Below are 18,545 nucleotides of genomic sequence, written 5' to 3'. Positions count from 1 at the left end.
TTTGTTGCAACTGCAATTCTTACTTCTTCTTGAAATGTAGGGACGACAGTACATTCCATCACATCCATCTAGTGTACACAGGTAGGTCCATTGTGGCGGGCAGGCGAGCGGGCGGGCTGCTTTATTGGCTGTTTGCTGTTCCCCTACTCCACTCCACTATTTGACTGTTGTGCTGCATCAATCAATCAATCAATCAATCAATCAATCAATCAATCAATCAATCAGTGGCTGGCTCAGGTGCAGCTCTTTAACTTACCTAAAAGGGAGGGCGGAGAGAAGACAAGGAAGGTGAATGAGGTGTTCCAATGTGAAATGCCGGAAACACAGAAACACAGACGACACACAACAAGAGGTGGCAATCTATTCATTAATTGCATTTAATCAATGAGCTCATTATCACTCATGCATTGTCCAACAGGTGTTGAAATAATGGGATTAAAAGGGGAGATCCCTTCAGAAAGACAGAAACAATAGCAAAGACAAAAAACACTTTTGGAATCTGCTTTTAGTCAACACATAAGGAAAGGGTGCACCGGTCCTGGAAATACTGCAATACCAGGTCAATGCGTGGAGTGGACAGAGCAAGCTCTATTTCCATCTCCCTGTTCTAAAAATCCATTTAATATATGGTCCCCAGATAGGGGACGTATCAGATATTAAACTGATAAGAACAGATACTACACTTGATCTTAGCCAAAAGGCCGAGAAGCGATAACCCGAACGGGCCGCGCGTTGCCCGAGCCTGCCCGATACTGCTGTTCAGCCCTTGCAGCGATTCAGCCTACTTCTAGGCAATTCCATGGGGCCCTGCAGGCTCACACACTCACAGCTACACGGGAGGTGAATAAAGGCCGGAGAGGAAGCCAGACAGGATTTGCTTCTTTTGCTTGCACCACAATGCAGTGCTGAAAGAGGAGGAATCTACATAAAAACGCCTTCCTGGCAACGCCCAAATGCCCTGCTGCCATGCAGATAAACACTGGCAGCGGCAGCAAGTGCATGCCCACAGCCACCCCTTGTTCCTTCACACCTTGTATCAGCTGTAATCCAGTCCAGTCCAGTGCTGCCTGCTGAGCAGCACTGACCAACACTGCCTGGGCCCAGGCTTTTATCTCTGAGGCCCCATTATGATGTCAGAAAGCTGGCTCTGGAATCCTGAGGGCTCCACTATGACACGTGCAAAGTTCCGTCTGAACTTTATATAAGACGGTGAGGCTCAGTCAGTCACTCAGTGTTGCCTGAGAGGGCAACACTGCAACAGCCGGCCGCCAGGCTGTCTTTTTTTTGCACAGCTAGTTGCCTCCAGGAGGCCACAAGAGGGAGACAAGGGACTGCAAAATGGAAAATAGGCATCCAGGAAAATAGGCATCCACCAACTTTACAGACAACTTCTCCTTGCTCCTACAACCTCCATCCTTGCACAGTTTGTTATTCTTCTAGGTAACATAGTAACAAATCCAAATTGCTGCTCTCTTTGTAGGCAAGCAAGGCTTTGTTGCAACTGCAATTCTTACTTCTTCTTGAAATGTAGGGACGACAGTACATTCCATCACATCCATCTAGTGTACACAGGTAGGTCCATTGTGGCGGGCAGGCGAGCGGGCGGGCTGCTTTATTGGCTGTTTGCTGTTCCCCTACTCCACTCCACTATTTGACTGTTGTGCTGCATCAATCAATCAATCAATCAATCAATCAATCAATCAATCAATCAATCAATCAGTGGCTGGCTCAGGTGCAGCTCTTTAACTTACCTAAAAGGGAGGGCGGAGAGAAGACAAGGAAGGTGAATGAGGTGTTCCAATGTGAAATGCCGGAAACACAGAAACACAGACGACACACAACAAGAGGTGGCAATCTATTCATTAATTGCATTTAATCAATGAGCTCATTATCACTCATGCATTGTCCAACAGGTGTTGAAATAATGGGATTAAAAGGGGAGATCCCTTCAGAAAGACAGAAACAATAGCAAAGACAAAAAACACTTTTGGAATCTGCTTTTAGTCAACACATAAGGAAAGGGTGCACCGGTCCTGGAAATACTGCAATACCAGGTCAATGCGTGGAGTGGACAGAGCAAGCTCTATTTCCATCTCCCTGTTCTAAAAATCCATTTAATATATGGTCCCCAGATAGGGGACGTATCAGATATTAAACTGATAAGAACAGATACTACACTTGATCTTAGCCAAAAGGCCGAGAAGCGATAACCCGAACGGGCCGCGCGTTGCCCGAGCCTGCCCGATACTGCTGTTCAGCCCTTGCAGCGATTCAGCCTACTTCTAGGCAATTCCATGGGGCCCTGCAGGCTCACACACTCACAGCTACACGGGAGGTGAATAAAGGCCGGAGAGGAAGCCAGACAGGATTTGCTTCTTTTGCTTGCACCACAATGCAGTGCTGAAAGAGGAGGAATCTACATAAAAACGCCTTCCTGGCAACGCCCAAATGCCCTGCTGCCATGCAGATAAACACTGGCAGCGGCAGCAAGTGCATGCCCACAGCCACCCCTTGTTCCTTCACACCTTGTATCAGCTGTAATCCAGTCCAGTCCAGTGCTGCCTGCTGAGCAGCACTGACCAACACTGCCTGGGCCCAGGCTTTTATCTCTGAGGCCCCATTATGATGTCAGAAAGCTGGCTCTGGAATCCTGAGGGCTCCACTATGACACGTGCAAAGTTCCGTCTGAACTTTATATAAGACGGTGAGGCTCAGTCAGTCACTCAGTGTTGCCTGAGAGGGCAACACTGCAACAGCCGGCCGCCAGGCTGTCTTTTTTTTGCACAGCTAGTTGCCTCCAGGAGGCCACAAGAGGGAGACAAGGGACTGCAAAATGGAAAATAGGCATCCACCAACTTTACAGACAACTTCTCCTTGCTCCTACAACCTCCATCCTTGCACAGTTTGTTATTCTTCTAGGTAACATAGTAACAAATCCAAATTGCTGCTCTCTTTGTAGGCAAGCAAGGCTTTGTTGCAACTGCAATTCTTACTTCTTCTTGAAATGTAGGGACGACAGTACATTCCATCACATCCATCTAGTGTACACAGGTAGGTCCATTGTGGCGGGCAGGCGAGCGGGCGGGCTGCTTTATTGGCTGTTTGCTGTTCCCCTACTCCACTCCACTATTTGACTGTTGTGCTGCATCAATCAATCAATCAATCAATCAATCAATCAATCAATCAGTGGCTGGCTCAGGTGCAGCTCTTTAACTTACCTAAAAGGGAGGGCGGAGAGAAGACAAGGAAGGTGAATGAGGTGTTCCAATGTGAAATGCCGGAAACACAGAAACACAGACGACACACAACAAGAGGTGGCAATCTATTCATTAATTGCATTTAATCAATGAGCTCATTATCACTCATGCATTGTCCAACAGGTGTTGAAATAATGGGATTAAAAGGGGAGATCCCTTCAGAAAGACAGAAACAATAGCAAAGACAAAAAACACTTTTGGAATCTGCTTTTAGTCAACACATAAGGAAAGGGTGCACCGGTCCTGGAAATACTGCAATACCAGGTCAATGCGTGGAGTGGACAGAGCAAGCTCTATTTCCATCTCCCTGTTCTAAAAATCCATTTAATATATGGTCCCCAGATAGGGGACGTATCAGATATTAAACTGATAAGAACAGATACTACACTTGATCTTAGCCAAAAGGCCGAGAAGCGATAACCCGAACGGGCCGCGCGTTGCCCGAGCCTGCCCGATACTGCTGTTCAGCCCTTGCAGCGATTCAGCCTACTTCTAGGCAATTCCATGGGGCCCTGCAGGCTCACACACTCACAGCTACACGGGAGGTGAATAAAGGCCGGAGAGGAAGCCAGACAGGATTTGCTTCTTTTGCTTGCACCACAATGCAGTGCTGAAAGAGGAGGAATCTACATAAAAACGCCTTCCTGGCAACGCCCAAATGCCCTGCTGCCATGCAGATAAACACTGGCAGCGGCAGCAAGTGCATGCCCACAGCCACCCCTTGTTCCTTCACACCTTGTATCAGCTGTAATCCAGTCCAGTCCAGTGCTGCCTGCTGAGCAGCACTGACCAACACTGCCTGGGCCCAGGCTTTTATCTCTGAGGCCCCATTATGATGTCAGAAAGCTGGCTCTGGAATCCTGAGGGCTCCACTATGACACGTGCAAAGTTCCGTCTGAACTTTATATAAGACGGTGAGGCTCAGTCAGTCACTCAGTGTTGCCTGAGAGGGCAACACTGCAACAGCCGGCCGCCAGGCTGTCTTTTTTTTGCACAGCTAGTTGCCTCCAGGAGGCCACAAGAGGGAGACAAGGGACTGCAAAATGGAAAATAGGCATCCACCAACTTTACAGACAACTTCTCCTTGCTCCTACAACCTCCATCCTTGCACAGTTTGTTATTCTTCTAGGTAACATAGTAACAAATCCAAATTGCTGCTCTCTTTGTAGGCAAGCAAGGCTTTGTTGCAACTGCAATTCTTACTTCTTCTTGAAATGTAGGGACGACAGTACATTCCATCACATCCATCTAGTGTACACAGGTAGGTCCATTGTGGCGGGCAGGCGAGCGGGCGGGCTGCTTTATTGGCTGTTTGCTGTTCCCCTACTCCACTCCACTATTTGACTGTTGTGCTGCATCAATCAATCAATCAATCAATCAATCAATCAATCAATCAATCAATCAATCAATCAATCAATCAATCAGTGGCTGGCTCAGGTGCAGCTCTTTAACTTACCTAAAAGGGAGGGCGGAGAGAAGACAAGGAAGGTGAATGAGGTGTTCCAATGTGAAATGCCGGAAACACAGAAACACAGACGACACACAACAAGAGGTGGCAATCTATTCATTAATTGCATTTAATCAATGAGCTCATTATCACTCATGCATTGTCCAACAGGTGTTGAAATAATGGGATTAAAAGGGGAGATCCCTTCAGAAAGACAGAAACAATAGCAAAGACAAAAAACACTTTTGGAATCTGCTTTTAGTCAACACATAAGGAAAGGGTGCACCGGTCCTGGAAATACTGCAATACCAGGTCAATGCGTGGAGTGGACAGAGCAAGCTCTATTTCCATCTCCCTGTTCTAAAAATCCATTTAATATATGGTCCCCAGATAGGGGACGTATCAGATATTAAACTGATAAGAACAGATACTACACTTGATCTTAGCCAAAAGGCCGAGAAGCGATAACCCGAACGGGCCGCGCGTTGCCCGAGCCTGCCCGATACTGCTGTTCAGCCCTTGCAGCGATTCAGCCTACTTCTAGGCAATTCCATGGGGCCCTGCAGGCTCACACACTCACAGCTACACGGGAGGTGAATAAAGGCCGGAGAGGAAGCCAGACAGGATTTGCTTCTTTTGCTTGCACCACAATGCAGTGCTGAAAGAGGAGGAATCTACATAAAAACGCCTTCCTGGCAACGCCCAAATGCCCTGCTGCCATGCAGATAAACACTGGCAGCGGCAGCAAGTGCATGCCCACAGCCACCCCTTGTTCCTTCACACCTTGTATCAGCTGTAATCCAGTCCAGTCCAGTGCTGCCTGCTGAGCAGCACTGACCAACACTGCCTGGGCCCAGGCTTTTATCTCTGAGGCCCCATTATGATGTCAGAAAGCTGGCTCTGGAATCCTGAGGGCTCCACTATGACACGTGCAAAGTTCCGTCTGAACTTTATATAAGACGGTGAGGCTCAGTCAGTCACTCAGTGTTGCCTGAGAGGGCAACACTGCAACAGCCGGCCGCCAGGCTGTCTTTTTTTTGCACAGCTAGTTGCCTCCAGGAGGCCACAAGAGGGAGACAAGGGACTGCAAAATGGAAAATAGGCATCCACCAACTTTACAGACAACTTCTCCTTGCTCCTACAACCTCCATCCTTGCACAGTTTGTTATTCTTCTAGGTAACATAGTAACAAATCCAAATTGCTGCTCTCTTTGTAGGCAAGCAAGGCTTTGTTGCAACTGCAATTCTTACTTCTTCTTGAAATGTAGGGACGACAGTACATTCCATCACATCCATCTAGTGTACACAGGTAGGTCCATTGTGGCGGGCAGGCGAGCGGGCGGGCTGCTTTATTGGCTGTTTGCTGTTCCCCTACTCCACTCCACTATTTGACTGTTGTGCTGCATCAATCAATCAATCAATCAATCAATAAATCAATCAATCAATCAATCAATCAGTGGCTGGCTCAGGTGCAGCTCTTTAACTTACCTAAAAGGGAGGGCGGAGAGAAGACAAGGAAGGTGAATGAGGTGTTCCAATGTGAAATGCCGGAAACACAGAAACACAGACGACACACAACAAGAGGTGGCAATCTATTCATTAATTGCATTTAATCAATGAGCTCATTATCACTCATGCATTGTCCAACAGGTGTTGAAATAATGGGATTAAAAGGGGAGATCCCTTCAGAAAGACAGAAACAATAGCAAAGACAAAAAACACTTTTGGAATCTGCTTTTAGTCAACACATAAGGAAAGGGTGCACCGGTCCTGGAAATACTGCAATACCAGGTCAATGCGTGGAGTGGACAGAGCAAGCTCTATTTCCATCTCCCTGTTCTAAAAATCCATTTAATATATGGTCCCCAGATAGGGGACGTATCAGATATTAAACTGATAAGAACAGATACTACACTTGATCTTAGCCAAAAGGCCGAGAAGCGATAACCCGAACGGGCCGCGCGTTGCCCGAGCCTGCCCGATACTGCTGTTCAGCCCTTGCAGCGATTCAGCCTACTTCTAGGCAATTCCATGGGGCCCTGCAGGCTCACACACTCACAGCTACACGGGAGGTGAATAAAGGCCGGAGAGGAAGCCAGACAGGATTTGCTTCTTTTGCTTGCACCACAATGCAGTGCTGAAAGAGGAGGAATCTACATAAAAATGCCTTCCTGGCAACGCCCAAATGCCCTGCTGCCATGCAGATAAACACTGGCAGCGGCAGCAAGTGCATGCCCACAGCCACCCCTTGTTCCTTCACACCTTGTATCAGCTGTAATCCAGTCCAGTCCAGTGCTGCCTGCTGAGCAGCACTGACCAACACTGCCTGGGCCCAGGCTTTTATCTCTGAGGCCCCATTATGATGTCAGAAAGCTGGCTCTGGAATCCTGAGGGCTCCACTATGACACGTGCAAAGTTCCGTCTGAACTTTATATAAGACGGTGAGGCTCAGTCAGTCACTCAGTGTTGCCTGAGAGGGCAACACTGCAACAGCCGGCCGCCAGGCTGTCTTTTTTTTGCACAGCTAGTTGCCTCCAGGAGGCCACAAGAGGGAGACAAGGGACTGCAAAATGGAAAATAGGCATCCACCAACTTTACAGACAACTTCTCCTTGCTCCTACAACCTCCATCCTTGCACAGTTTGTTATTCTTCTAGGTAACATAGTAACAAATCCAAATTGCTGCTCTCTTTGTAGGCAAGCAAGGCTTTGTTGCAACTGCAATTCTTACTTCTTCTTGAAATGTAGGGACGACAGTACATTCCATCACATCCATCTAGTGTACACAGGTAGGTCCATTGTGGCGGGCAGGCGAGCGGGCGGGCTGCTTTATTGGCTGTTTGCTGTTCCCCTACTCCACTCCACTATTTGACTGTTGTGCTGCATCAATCAATCAATCAATCAATCAATCAATCAATCAATCAATCAATCAGTGGCTGGCTCAGGTGCAGCTCTTTAACTTACCTAAAAGGGAGGGCGGAGAGAAGACAAGGAAGGTGAATGAGGTGTTCCAATGTGAAATGCCGGAAACACAGAAACACAGACGACACACAACAAGAGGTGGCAATCTATTCATTAATTGCATTTAATCAATGAGCTCATTATCACTCATGCATTGTCCAACAGGTGTTGAAATAATGGGATTAAAAGGGGAGATCCCTTCAGAAAGACAGAAACAATAGCAAAGACAAAAAACACTTTTGGAATCTGCTTTTAGTCAACACATAAGGAAAGGGTGCACCGGTCCTGGAAATACTGCAATACCAGGTCAATGCGTGGAGTGGACAGAGCAAGCTCTATTTCCATCTCCCTGTTCTAAAAATCCATTTAATATATGGTCCCCAGATAGGGGACGTATCAGATATTAAACTGATAAGAACAGATACTACACTTGATCTTAGCCAAAAGGCCGAGAAGCGATAACCCGAACGGGCCGCGCGTTGCCCGAGCCTGCCCGATACTGCTGTTCAGCCCTTGCAGCGATTCAGCCTACTTCTAGGCAATTCCATGGGGCCCTGCAGGCTCACACACTCACAGCTACACGGGAGGTGAATAAAGGCCGGAGAGGAAGCCAGACAGGATTTGCTTCTTTTGCTTGCACCACAATGCAGTGCTGAAAGAGGAGGAATCTACATAAAAATGCCTTCCTGGCAACGCCCAAATGCCCTGCTGCCATGCAGATAAACACTGGCAGCGGCAGCAAGTGCATGCCCACAGCCACCCCTTGTTCCTTCACACCTTGTATCAGCTGTAATCCAGTCCAGTCCAGTGCTGCCTGCTGAGCAGCACTGACCAACACTGCCTGGGCCCAGGCTTTTATCTCTGAGGCCCCATTATGATGTCAGAAAGCTGGCTCTGGAATCCTGAGGGCTCCACTATGACACGTGCAAAGTTCCGTCTGAACTTTATATAAGACGGTGAGGCTCAGTCAGTCACTCAGTGTTGCCTGAGAGGGCAACACTGCAACAGCCGGCCGCCAGGCTGTCTTTTTTTTGCACAGCTAGTTGCCTCCAGGAGGCCACAAGAGGGAGACAAGGGACTGCAAAATGGAAAATAGGCATCCACCAACTTTACAGACAACTTCTCCTTGCTCCTACAACCTCCATCCTTGCACAGTTTGTTATTCTTCTAGGTAACATAGTAACAAATCCAAATTGCTGCTCTCTTTGTAGGCAAGCAAGGCTTTGTTGCAACTGCAATTCTTACTTCTTCTTGAAATGTAGGGACGACAGTACATTCCATCACATCCATCTAGTGTACACAGGTAGGTCCATTGTGGCGGGCAGGCGAGCGGGCGGGCTGCTTTATTGGCTGTTTGCTGTTCCCCTACTCCACTCCACTATTTGACTGTTGTGCTGCATCAATCAATCAATCAATCAATCAATCAATCAATCAATCAATCAATCAATCAATCAGTGGCTGGCTCAGGTGCAGCTCTTTAACTTACCTAAAAGGGAGGGCGGAGAGAAGACAAGGAAGGTGAATGAGGTGTTCCAATGTGAAATGCCGGAAACACAGAAACACAGACGACACACAACAAGAGGTGGCAATCTATTCATTAATTGCATTTAATCAATGAGCTCATTATCACTCATGCATTGTCCAACAGGTGTTGAAATAATGGGATTAAAAGGGGAGATCCCTTCAGAAAGACAGAAACAATAGCAAAGACAAAAAACACTTTTGGAATCTGCTTTTAGTCAACACATAAGGAAAGGGTGCACCGGTCCTGGAAATACTGCAATACCAGGTCAATGCGTGGAGTGGACAGAGCAAGCTCTATTTCCATCTCCCTGTTCTAAAAATCCATTTAATATATGGTCCCCAGATAGGGGACGTATCAGATATTAAACTGATAAGAACAGATACTACACTTGATCTTAGCCAAAAGGCCGAGAAGCGATAACCCGAACGGGCCGCGCGTTGCCCGAGCCTGCCCGATACTGCTGTTCAGCCCTTGCAGCGATTCAACCTACTTCTAGGCAATTCCATGGGGCCCTGCAGGCTCACACACTCACAGCTACACGGGAGGTGAATAAAGGCCGGAGAGGAAGCCAGACAGGATTTGCTTCTTTTGCTTGCACCACAATGCAGTGCTGAAAGAGGAGGAATCTACATAAAAACGCCTTCCTGGCAACGCCCAAATGCCCTGCTGCCATGCAGATAAACTGTAATAGTGGGGGGGGGGGTAGGGAAACGGACAAGTGAGCCCTAATCTACCCGCCACTCTGTCCCTGCCTACTTGCAACGACCCGCCCTAGGCGACGGGGTACAACTGGGCGGCGGTCCCTGCGCTCAGTAAGTGCATGACAAACACGACAAACAAACAAGGGAATACAAGCAAGGGAAATGGGCAGTTGCTCGCGGAAACACCGTGAGCAACAGAGTAGTGAACGAGCCGAGTCAAGCCAGGAGAGTGCGAGGTACAAAGCGAAAAGCAGAAGAGTAGTCGGTAAGCCGTGGTCTGTATGGAGCAGGATCAAAAATAGCAGGAGCTGTAGCTGGGCCAGGAAACCTCAAGGAAAGAAATTCACAAGCACAGATGGACAGGAAGAGCAGGCTTAAATAGACCGAGGGCGGGAGCTAGCTGAGTCTGGCCAGGTTGCGATAGGCTCTCCCACTCCTAAGCCTGCCAGCCTGAGTGGAGGAAGCTGGTGTCTGTCTCAGGGATGTACACTCAGGTGTTGACTGATTAATTCTGGGAGTTAACCCCGAAGCAGTGCCTGGCAGATCCTTTACAGTACCCCCCCTTTTATGAGGGGCCACCGGACCCTTTCTAAGTGGACCTGGCTTACTGGGGAAACGCAGGTGGAACCTCCTGACCAATACCCCAGCGTGAACATCCCGGGCGGGTACCCAAGTCCTCTCCTATTCCAGTCAAATACTCCCTCGCTTAAATAGACCGAGGGCGGGAGCTAGCGGAGTCTGGCCAGGTTGCGATAGGCTCTCCCACTCCTAAGCCTGCCAGCCTGAGTGGAGGAAGCTGGTGTCTGTCTCAGGGATGTACACTCAGGTGTTGACTGATTAATTCTGGGAGTTAACCCCGAAGCAGTGCCTGGCAGATCCTTTACATAAACACTGGCAGCGGCAGCAAGTGCATGCCCACAGCCACCCCTTGTTCCTTCACACCTTGTATCAGCTGTAATCCAGTCCAGTCCAGTGCTGCCTGCTGAGCAGCACTGACCAACACTGCCTGGGCCCAGGCTTTTATCTCTGAGGCCCCATTATGATGTCAGAAAGCTGGCTCTGGAATCCTGAGGGCTCCACTATGACACGTGCAAAGTTCCGTCTGAACTTTATATAAGACGGTGAGGCTCAGTCAGTCACTCAGTGTTGCCTGAGAGGGCAACACTGCAACAGCCGGCCGCCAGGCTGTCTTTTTTTTGCACAGCTAGTTGCCTCCAGGAGGCCACAAGAGGGAGACAAGGGACTGCAAAATGGAAAATAGGCATCCACCAACTTTACAGACAACTTCTCCTTGCTCCTACAACCTCCATCCTTGCACAGTTTGTTATTCTTCTAGGTAACATAGTAACAAATCCAAATTGCTGCTCTCTTTGTAGGCAAGCAAGGCTTTGTTGCAACTGCAATTCTTACTTCTTCTTGAAATGTAGGGACGACAGTACATTCCATCACATCCATCTAGTGTACACAGGTAGGTCCATTGTGGCGGGCAGGCGAGCGGGCGGGCTGCTTTATTGGCTGTTTGCTGTTCCCCTACTCCACTCCACTATTTGACTGTTGTGCTGCATCAATCAATCAATCAATCAATCAATCAATCAATCAATCAATCAATCAGTGGCTGGCTCAGGTGCAGCTCTTTAACTTACCTAAAAGGGAGGGCGGAGAGAAGACAAGGAAGGTGAATGAGGTGTTCCAATGTGAAATGCCGGAAACACAGAAACACAGACGACACACAACAAGAGGTGGCAATCTATTCATTAATTGCATTTAATCAATGAGCTCATTATCACTCATGCATTGTCCAACAGGTGTTGAAATAATGGGATTAAAAGGGGAGATCCCTTCAGAAAGACAGAAACAATAGCAAAGACAAAAAACACTTTTGGAATCTGCTTTTAGTCAACACATAAGGAAAGGGTGCACCGGTCCTGGAAATACTGCAATACCAGGTCAATGCGTGGAGTGGACAGAGCAAGCTCTATTTCCATCTCCCTGTTCTAAAAATCCATTTAATATATGGTCCCCAGATAGGGGACGTATCAGATATTAAACTGATAAGAACAGATACTACACTTGATCTTAGCCAAAAGGCCGAGAAGCGATAACCCGAACGGGCCGCGCGTTGCCCGAGCCTGCCCGATACTGCTGTTCAGCCCTTGCAGCGATTCAGCCTACTTCTAGGCAATTCCATGGGGCCCTGCAGGCTCACACACTCACAGCTACACGGGAGGTGAATAAAGGCCGGAGAGGAAGCCAGACAGGATTTGCTTCTTTTGCTTGCACCACAATGCAGTGCTGAAAGAGGAGGAATCTACATAAAAACGCCTTCCTGGCAACGCCCAAATGCCCTGCTGCCATGCAGATAAACACTGGCAGCGGCAGCAAGTGCATGCCCACAGCCACCCCTTGTTCCTTCACACCTTGTATCAGCTGTAATCCAGTCCAGTCCAGTGCTGCCTGCTGAGCAGCACTGACCAACACTGCCTGGGCCCAGGCTTTTATCTCTGAGGCCCCATTATGATGTCAGAAAGCTGGCTCTGGAATCCTGAGGGCTCCACTATGACACGTGCAAAGTTCCGTCTGAACTTTATATAAGACGGTGAGGCTCAGTCAGTCACTCAGTGTTGCCTGAGAGGGCAACACTGCAACAGCCGGCCGCCAGGCTGTCTTTTTTTTGCACAGCTAGTTGCCTCCAGGAGGCCACAAGAGGGAGACAAGGGACTGCAAAATGGAAAATAGGCATCCACCAACTTTACAGACAACTTCTCCTTGCTCCTACAACCTCCATCCTTGCACAGTTTGTTATTCTTCTAGGTAACATAGTAACAAATCCAAATTGCTGCTCTCTTTGTAGGCAAGCAAGGCTTTGTTGCAACTGCAATTCTTACTTCTTCTTGAAATGTAGGGACGACAGTACATTCCATCACATCCATCTAGTGTACACAGGTAGGTCCATTGTGGCGGGCAGGCGAGCGGGCGGGCTGCTTTATTGGCTGTTTGCTGTTCCCCTACTCCACTCCACTATTTGACTGTTGTGCTGCATCAATCAATCAATCAATCAATCAATCAATCAATCAATCAATCAATCAGTGGCTGGCTCAGGTGCAGCTCTTTAACTTACCTAAAAGGGAGGGCGGAGAGAAGACAAGGAAGGTGAATGAGGTGTTCCAATGTGAAATGCCGGAAACACAGAAACACAGACGACACACAACAAGAGGTGGCAATCTATTCATTAATTGCATTTAATCAATGAGCTCATTATCACTCATGCATTGTCCAACAGGTGTTGAAATAATGGGATTAAAAGGGGAGATCCCTTCAGAAAGACAGAAACAATAGCAAAGACAAAAAACACTTTTGGAATCTGCTTTTAGTCAACACATAAGGAAAGGGTGCACCGGTCCTGGAAATACTGCAATACCAGGTCAATGCGTGGAGTGGACAGAGCAAGCTCTATTTCCATCTCCCTGTTCTAAAAATCCATTTAATATATGGTCCCCAGATAGGGGACGTATCAGATATTAAACTGATAAGAACAGATACTACACTTGATCTTAGCCAAAAGGCCGAGAAGCGATAACCCGAACGGGCCGCGCGTTGCCCGAGCCTGCCCGATACTGCTGTTCAGCCCTTGCAGCGATTCAGCCTACTTCTAGGCAATTCCATGGGGCCCTGCAGGCTCACACACTCACAGCTACACGGGAGGTGAATAAAGGCCGGAGAGGAAGCCAGACAGGATTTGCTTCTTTTGCTTGCACCACAATGCAGTGCTGAAAGAGGAGGAATCTACATAAAAACGCCTTCCTGGCAACGCCCAAATGCCCTGCTGCCATGCAGATAAACACTGGCAGCGGCAGCAAGTGCATGCCCACAGCCACCCCTTGTTCCTTCACACCTTGTATCAGCTGTAATCCAGTCCAGTCCAGTGCTGCCTGCTGAGCAGCACTGACCAACACTGCCTGGGCCCAGACTTTTATCTCTGAGGCCCCATTATGATGTCAGAAAGCTGGCTCTGGAATCCTGAGGGCTCCACTATGACACGTGCAAAGTTCCGTCTGAACTTTATATAAGACGGTGAGGCTCAGTCAGTCACTCAGTGTTGCCTGAGAGGGCAACACTGCAACAGCCGGCCGCCAGGCTGTCTTTTTTTTGCACAGCTAGTTGCCTCCAGGAGGCCACAAGAGGGAGACAAGGGACTGCAAAATGGAAAATAGGCATCCACCAACTTTACAGACAACTTCTCCTTGCTCCTACAACCTCCATCCTTGCACAGTTTGTTATTCTTCTAGGTAACATAGTAACAAATCCAAATTGCTGCTCTCTTTGTAGGCAAGCAAGGCTTTGTTGCAACTGCAATTCTTACTTCTTCTTGAAATGTAGGGACGACAGTACATTCCATCACATCCATCTAGTGTACACAGGTAGGTCCATTGTGGCGGGCAGGCGAGCGGGCGGGCTGCTTTATTGGCTGTTTGCTGTTCCCCTACTCCACTCCACTATTTGACTGTTGTGCTGCATCAATCAATCAATCAATCAATCAATCAATCAATCAATCAATCAATCAATCAATCAATCAATCAGTGGCTGGCTCAGGTGCAGCTCTTTAACTTACCTAAAAGGGAGGGCGGAGAGAAGACAAGGAAGGTGAATGAGGTGTTCCAATGTGAAATGCCGGAAACACAGAAACACAGACGACACACAACAAGAGGTGGCAATCTATTCATTAATTGCATTTAATCAATGAGCTCATTATCACTCATGCATTGTCCAACAGGTGTTGAAATAATGGGATTAAAAGGGGAGATCCCTTCAGAAAGACAGAAACAATAGCAAAGACAAAAAACACTTTTGGAATCTGTTTTTAGTCAACACATAAGGAAAGGGTGCACCGGTCCTGGAAATACTGCAATACCAGGTCAATGCGTGGAGTGGACAGAGCAAGCTCTATTTCCATCTCCCTGTTCTAAAAATCCATTTAATATATGGTCCCCAGATAGGGGACGTATCAGATATTAAACTGATAAGAACAGATACTACACTTGATCTTAGCCAAAAGGCCGAGAAGCGATAACCCGAACGGGCCGCGCGTTGCCCGAGCCTGCCCGATACTGCTGTTCAGCCCTTGCAGCGATTCAGCCTACTTCTAGGCAATTCCATGGGGCCCTGCAGGCTCACACACTCACAGCTACACGGGAGGTGAATAAAGGCCGGAGAGGAAGCCAGACAGGATTTGCTTCTTTTGCTTGCACCACAATGCAGTGCTGAAAGAGGAGGAATCTACATAAAAACGCCTTCCTGGCAACGCCCAAATGCCCTGCTGCCATGCAGATAAACACTGGCAGCGGCAGCAAGTGCATGCCCACAGCCACCCCTTGTTCCTTCACACCTTGTATCAGCTGTAATCCAGTCCAGTCCAGTGCTGCCTGCTGAGCAGCACTGACCAACACTGCCTGGGCCCAGGCTTTTATCTCTGAGGCCCCATTATGATGTCAGAAAGCTGGCTCTGGAATCCTGAGGGCTCCACTATGACACGTGCAAAGTTCCGTCTGAACTTTATATAAGACGGTGAGGCTCAGTCAGTCACTCAGTGTTGCCTGAGAGGGCAACACTGCAACAGCCGGCCGCCAGGCTGTCTTTTTTTTGCACAGCTAGTTGCCTCCAGGAGGCCACAAGAGGGAGACAAGGGACTGCAAAATGGAAAATAGGCATCCACCAACTTTACAGACAACTTCTCCTTGCTCCTACAACCTCCATCCTTGCACAGTTTGTTATTCTTCTAGGTAACATAGTAACAAATCCAAATTGCTGCTCTCTTTGTAGGCAAGCAAGGCTTTGTTGCAACTGCAATTCTTACTTCTTCTTGAAATGTAGGGACGACAGTACATTCCATCACATCCATCTAGTGTACACAGGTAGGTCCATTGTGGCGGGCAGGCGAGCGGGCGGGCTGCTTTATTGGCTGTTTGCTGTTCCCCTACTCCACTCCACTATTTGACTGTTGTGCTGCATCAATCAATCAATCAATCAATCAATCAATCAATCAATCAATCAATCAATCAGTGGCTGGCTCAGGTGCAGCTCTTTAACTTACCTAAAAGGGAGGGCGGAGAGAAGACAAGGAAGGTGAATGAGGTGTTCCAATGTGAAATGCCGGAAACACAGAAACACAGACGACACACAACAAGAGGTGGCAATCTATTCATTAATTGCATTTAATCAATGAGCTCATTATCACTCATGCATTGTCCAACAGGTGTTGAAATAATGGGATTAAAAGGGGAGATCCCTTCAGAAAGACAGAAACAATAGCAAAGACAAAAAACACTTTTGGAATCTGCTTTTAGTCAACACATAAGGAAAGGGTGCACCGGTCCTGGAAATACTGCAATACCAGGTCAATGCGTGGAGTGGACAGAGCAAGCTCTATTTCCATCTCCCTGTTCTAAAAATCCATTTAATATATGGTCCCCAGATAGGGGACGTATCAGATATTAAACTGATAAGAACAGATACTACACTTGATCTTAGCCAAAAGGCCGAGAAGCGATAACCCGAACGGGCCGCGCGTTGCCCGAGCCTGCCCGATACTGCTGTTCAGCCCTTGCAGCGATTCAGCCTACTTCTAGGCAATTCCATGGGGCCCTGCAGGCTCACACACTCACAGCTACACGGGAGGTGAATAAAGGCCGGAGAGGAAGCCAGACAGGATTTGCTTCTTTTGCTTGCACCACAATGCAGTGCTGAAAGAGGAGGAATCTACATAAAAACGCCTTCCTGGCAACGCCCAAATGCCCTGCTGCCATGCAGATAAACACTGGCAGCGGCAGCAAGTGCATGCCCACAGCCACCCCTTGTTCCTTCACACCTTGTATCAGCTGTAATCCAGTCCAGTCCAGTGCTGCCTGCTGAGCAGCACTGACCAACACTGCCTGGGCCCAGGCTTTTATCTCTGAGGCCCCATTATGATGTCAGAAAGCTGGCTCTGGAATCCTGAGGGCTCCACTATGACACGTGCAAAGTTCCGTCTGAACTTTATATAAGACGGTGAGGCTCAGTCAGTCACTCAGTGTTGCCTGAGAGGGCAACACTGCAACAGCCGGCCGCCAGGCTGTCTTTTTTTTGCACAGCTAGTTGCCTCCAGGAGGCCACAAGAGGGAGACAAGGGACTGCAAAATGGAAAATAGGCATCCACCAACTTTACAGACAACTTCTCCTTGCTCCTACAACCTCCATCCTTGCACAGTTTGTTATTCTTCTAGGTAACATAGTAACAAATCCAAATTGCTGCTCTCTTTGTAGGCAAGCAAGGCTTTGTTGCAACTGCAATTCTTACTTCTTCTTGAAATGTAGGGACGACAGTACATTCCATCACATCCATCTAGTGTACACAGGTAGGTCCATTGTGGCGGGCAGGCGAGCGGGCGGGCTGCTTTATTGGCTGTTTGCTGTTCCCCTACTCCACTCCACTATTTGACTGTTGTGCTGCATCAATCAATCAATCAATCAATCAATCAATCAATCAATCAATCAATCAATCAATCAGTGGCTGGCTCAGGTGCAGCTCTTTAACTTACCTAAAAGGGAGGGCGGAGAGAAGACAAGGAAGGTGAATGAGGTGTTCCAATGTGAAATGCCGGAAACACAGAAACACAGACGACACACAACAAGAGGTGGCAATCTATTCATTAATTGCATTTAATCAATGAGCTCATTATCACTCATGCATTGTCCAACAGGTGTTGAAATAATGGGATTAAAAGGGGAGATCCCTTCAGAAAGACAGAAACAATAGCAAAGACAAAAAACACTTTTGGAATCTGCTTTTAGTCAACACATAAGGAAAGGGTGCACCGGTCCTGGAAATACTGCAATACCAGGTCAATGCGTGGAGTGGACAGAGCAAGCTCTATTTCCATCTCCCTGTTCTAAAAATCCATTTAATATATGGTCCCCAGATAGGGGACGTATCAGATATTAAACTGATAAGAACAGATACTACACTTGATCTTAGCCAAAAGGCCGAGAAGCGATAACCCGAACGGGCCGCGCGTTGCCCGAGCCTGCCCGATACTGCTGTTCAGCCCTTGCAGCGATTCAGCCTACTTCTAGGCAATTCCATGGGGCCCTGCAGGCTCACACACTCACAGCTACACGGGAGGTGAATAAAGGCCGGAGAGGAAGCCAGACAGGATTTGCTTCTTTTGCTTGCACCACAATGCAGTGCTGAAAGAGGAGGAATCTACATAAAAATGCCTTCCTGGCAACGCCCAAATGCCCTGCTGCCATGCAGATAAACACTGGCAGCGGCAGCAAGTGCATGCCCACAGCCACCCCTTGTTCCTTCACACCTTGTATCAGCTGTAATCCAGTCCAGTCCAGTGCTGCCTGCTGAGCAGCACTGACCAACACTACCTGGGCCCAGGCTTTTATCTCTGAGGCCCCATTATGATGTCAGAAAGCTGGCTCTGGAATCCTGAGGGCTCCACTATGACACGTGCAAAGTTCCGTCTGAACTTTATATAAGACGGTGAGGCTCAGTCAGTCACTCAGTGTTGCCTGAGAGGGCAACACTGCAACAGCCGGCCGCCAGGCTGTCTTTTTTTTGCACAGCTAGTTGCCTCCAGGAGGCCACAAGAGGGAGACAAGGGACTGCAAAAT

The 18,545-nt window shown here is 48.1% G+C and overlaps 12 non-coding genes across 12 annotated transcripts; all 12 read right to left on the bottom strand.

Moving 5' to 3' along the window:
* Nucleotides 1-522: 522 nt before the first annotated feature.
* Nucleotides 523-713, bottom strand: LOC142716038 (U2 spliceosomal RNA). The gene has a single exon (XR_012871341.1). It is a non-coding gene; the product is annotated as a U2 spliceosomal RNA (small nuclear RNA).
* A 1,304-nt stretch (nt 714-2,017) lies between these two features.
* On the bottom strand, nt 2,018-2,208 carry LOC142716036 (U2 spliceosomal RNA). Its single transcript, XR_012871340.1, has one exon. It is a non-coding gene; the product is annotated as a U2 spliceosomal RNA (small nuclear RNA).
* A 1,276-nt stretch (nt 2,209-3,484) lies between these two features.
* Nucleotides 3,485-3,675, bottom strand: LOC142716035 (U2 spliceosomal RNA). The gene has a single exon (XR_012871339.1). It is a non-coding gene; the product is annotated as a U2 spliceosomal RNA (small nuclear RNA).
* A 1,304-nt stretch (nt 3,676-4,979) lies between these two features.
* Nucleotides 4,980-5,170, bottom strand: LOC142716034 (U2 spliceosomal RNA). The gene has a single exon (XR_012871338.1). It is a non-coding gene; the product is annotated as a U2 spliceosomal RNA (small nuclear RNA).
* A 1,288-nt stretch (nt 5,171-6,458) lies between these two features.
* Nucleotides 6,459-6,649, bottom strand: LOC142716033 (U2 spliceosomal RNA). Its single transcript, XR_012871337.1, has one exon. It is a non-coding gene; the product is annotated as a U2 spliceosomal RNA (small nuclear RNA).
* Nucleotides 6,650-7,933: 1,284 nt separating this feature from the next.
* LOC142716028 (U2 spliceosomal RNA) lies at nt 7,934-8,124 on the bottom strand. The gene has a single exon (XR_012871333.1). It is a non-coding gene; the product is annotated as a U2 spliceosomal RNA (small nuclear RNA).
* Nucleotides 8,125-9,416: 1,292 nt separating this feature from the next.
* On the bottom strand, nt 9,417-9,607 carry LOC142716014 (U2 spliceosomal RNA). The gene has a single exon (XR_012871321.1). It is a non-coding gene; the product is annotated as a U2 spliceosomal RNA (small nuclear RNA).
* A 2,192-nt stretch (nt 9,608-11,799) lies between these two features.
* LOC142716002 (U2 spliceosomal RNA) lies at nt 11,800-11,990 on the bottom strand. Its single transcript, XR_012871310.1, has one exon. It is a non-coding gene; the product is annotated as a U2 spliceosomal RNA (small nuclear RNA).
* Nucleotides 11,991-13,274: 1,284 nt separating this feature from the next.
* LOC142715990 (U2 spliceosomal RNA) lies at nt 13,275-13,465 on the bottom strand. Its single transcript, XR_012871299.1, has one exon. It is a non-coding gene; the product is annotated as a U2 spliceosomal RNA (small nuclear RNA).
* A 1,300-nt stretch (nt 13,466-14,765) lies between these two features.
* Nucleotides 14,766-14,956, bottom strand: LOC142715977 (U2 spliceosomal RNA). The gene has a single exon (XR_012871288.1). It is a non-coding gene; the product is annotated as a U2 spliceosomal RNA (small nuclear RNA).
* A 1,288-nt stretch (nt 14,957-16,244) lies between these two features.
* On the bottom strand, nt 16,245-16,435 carry LOC142715965 (U2 spliceosomal RNA). Its single transcript, XR_012871277.1, has one exon. It is a non-coding gene; the product is annotated as a U2 spliceosomal RNA (small nuclear RNA).
* Nucleotides 16,436-17,727: 1,292 nt separating this feature from the next.
* On the bottom strand, nt 17,728-17,918 carry LOC142715953 (U2 spliceosomal RNA). Its single transcript, XR_012871266.1, has one exon. It is a non-coding gene; the product is annotated as a U2 spliceosomal RNA (small nuclear RNA).
* Between the last annotated feature and the right edge of the window lie 627 nt (nt 17,919-18,545).

Source organism: Rhinoderma darwinii, unplaced genomic scaffold (assembly GCF_050947455.1).
Source record: "Rhinoderma darwinii isolate aRhiDar2 unplaced genomic scaffold, aRhiDar2.hap1 Scaffold_446, whole genome shotgun sequence".
NCBI lineage: Eukaryota > Metazoa > Chordata > Amphibia > Anura > Rhinodermatidae > Rhinoderma > Rhinoderma darwinii.
Note: the sequence above shows the minus strand (reverse complement) of the source record. Positions and strands in the feature narration are given on the sequence as shown.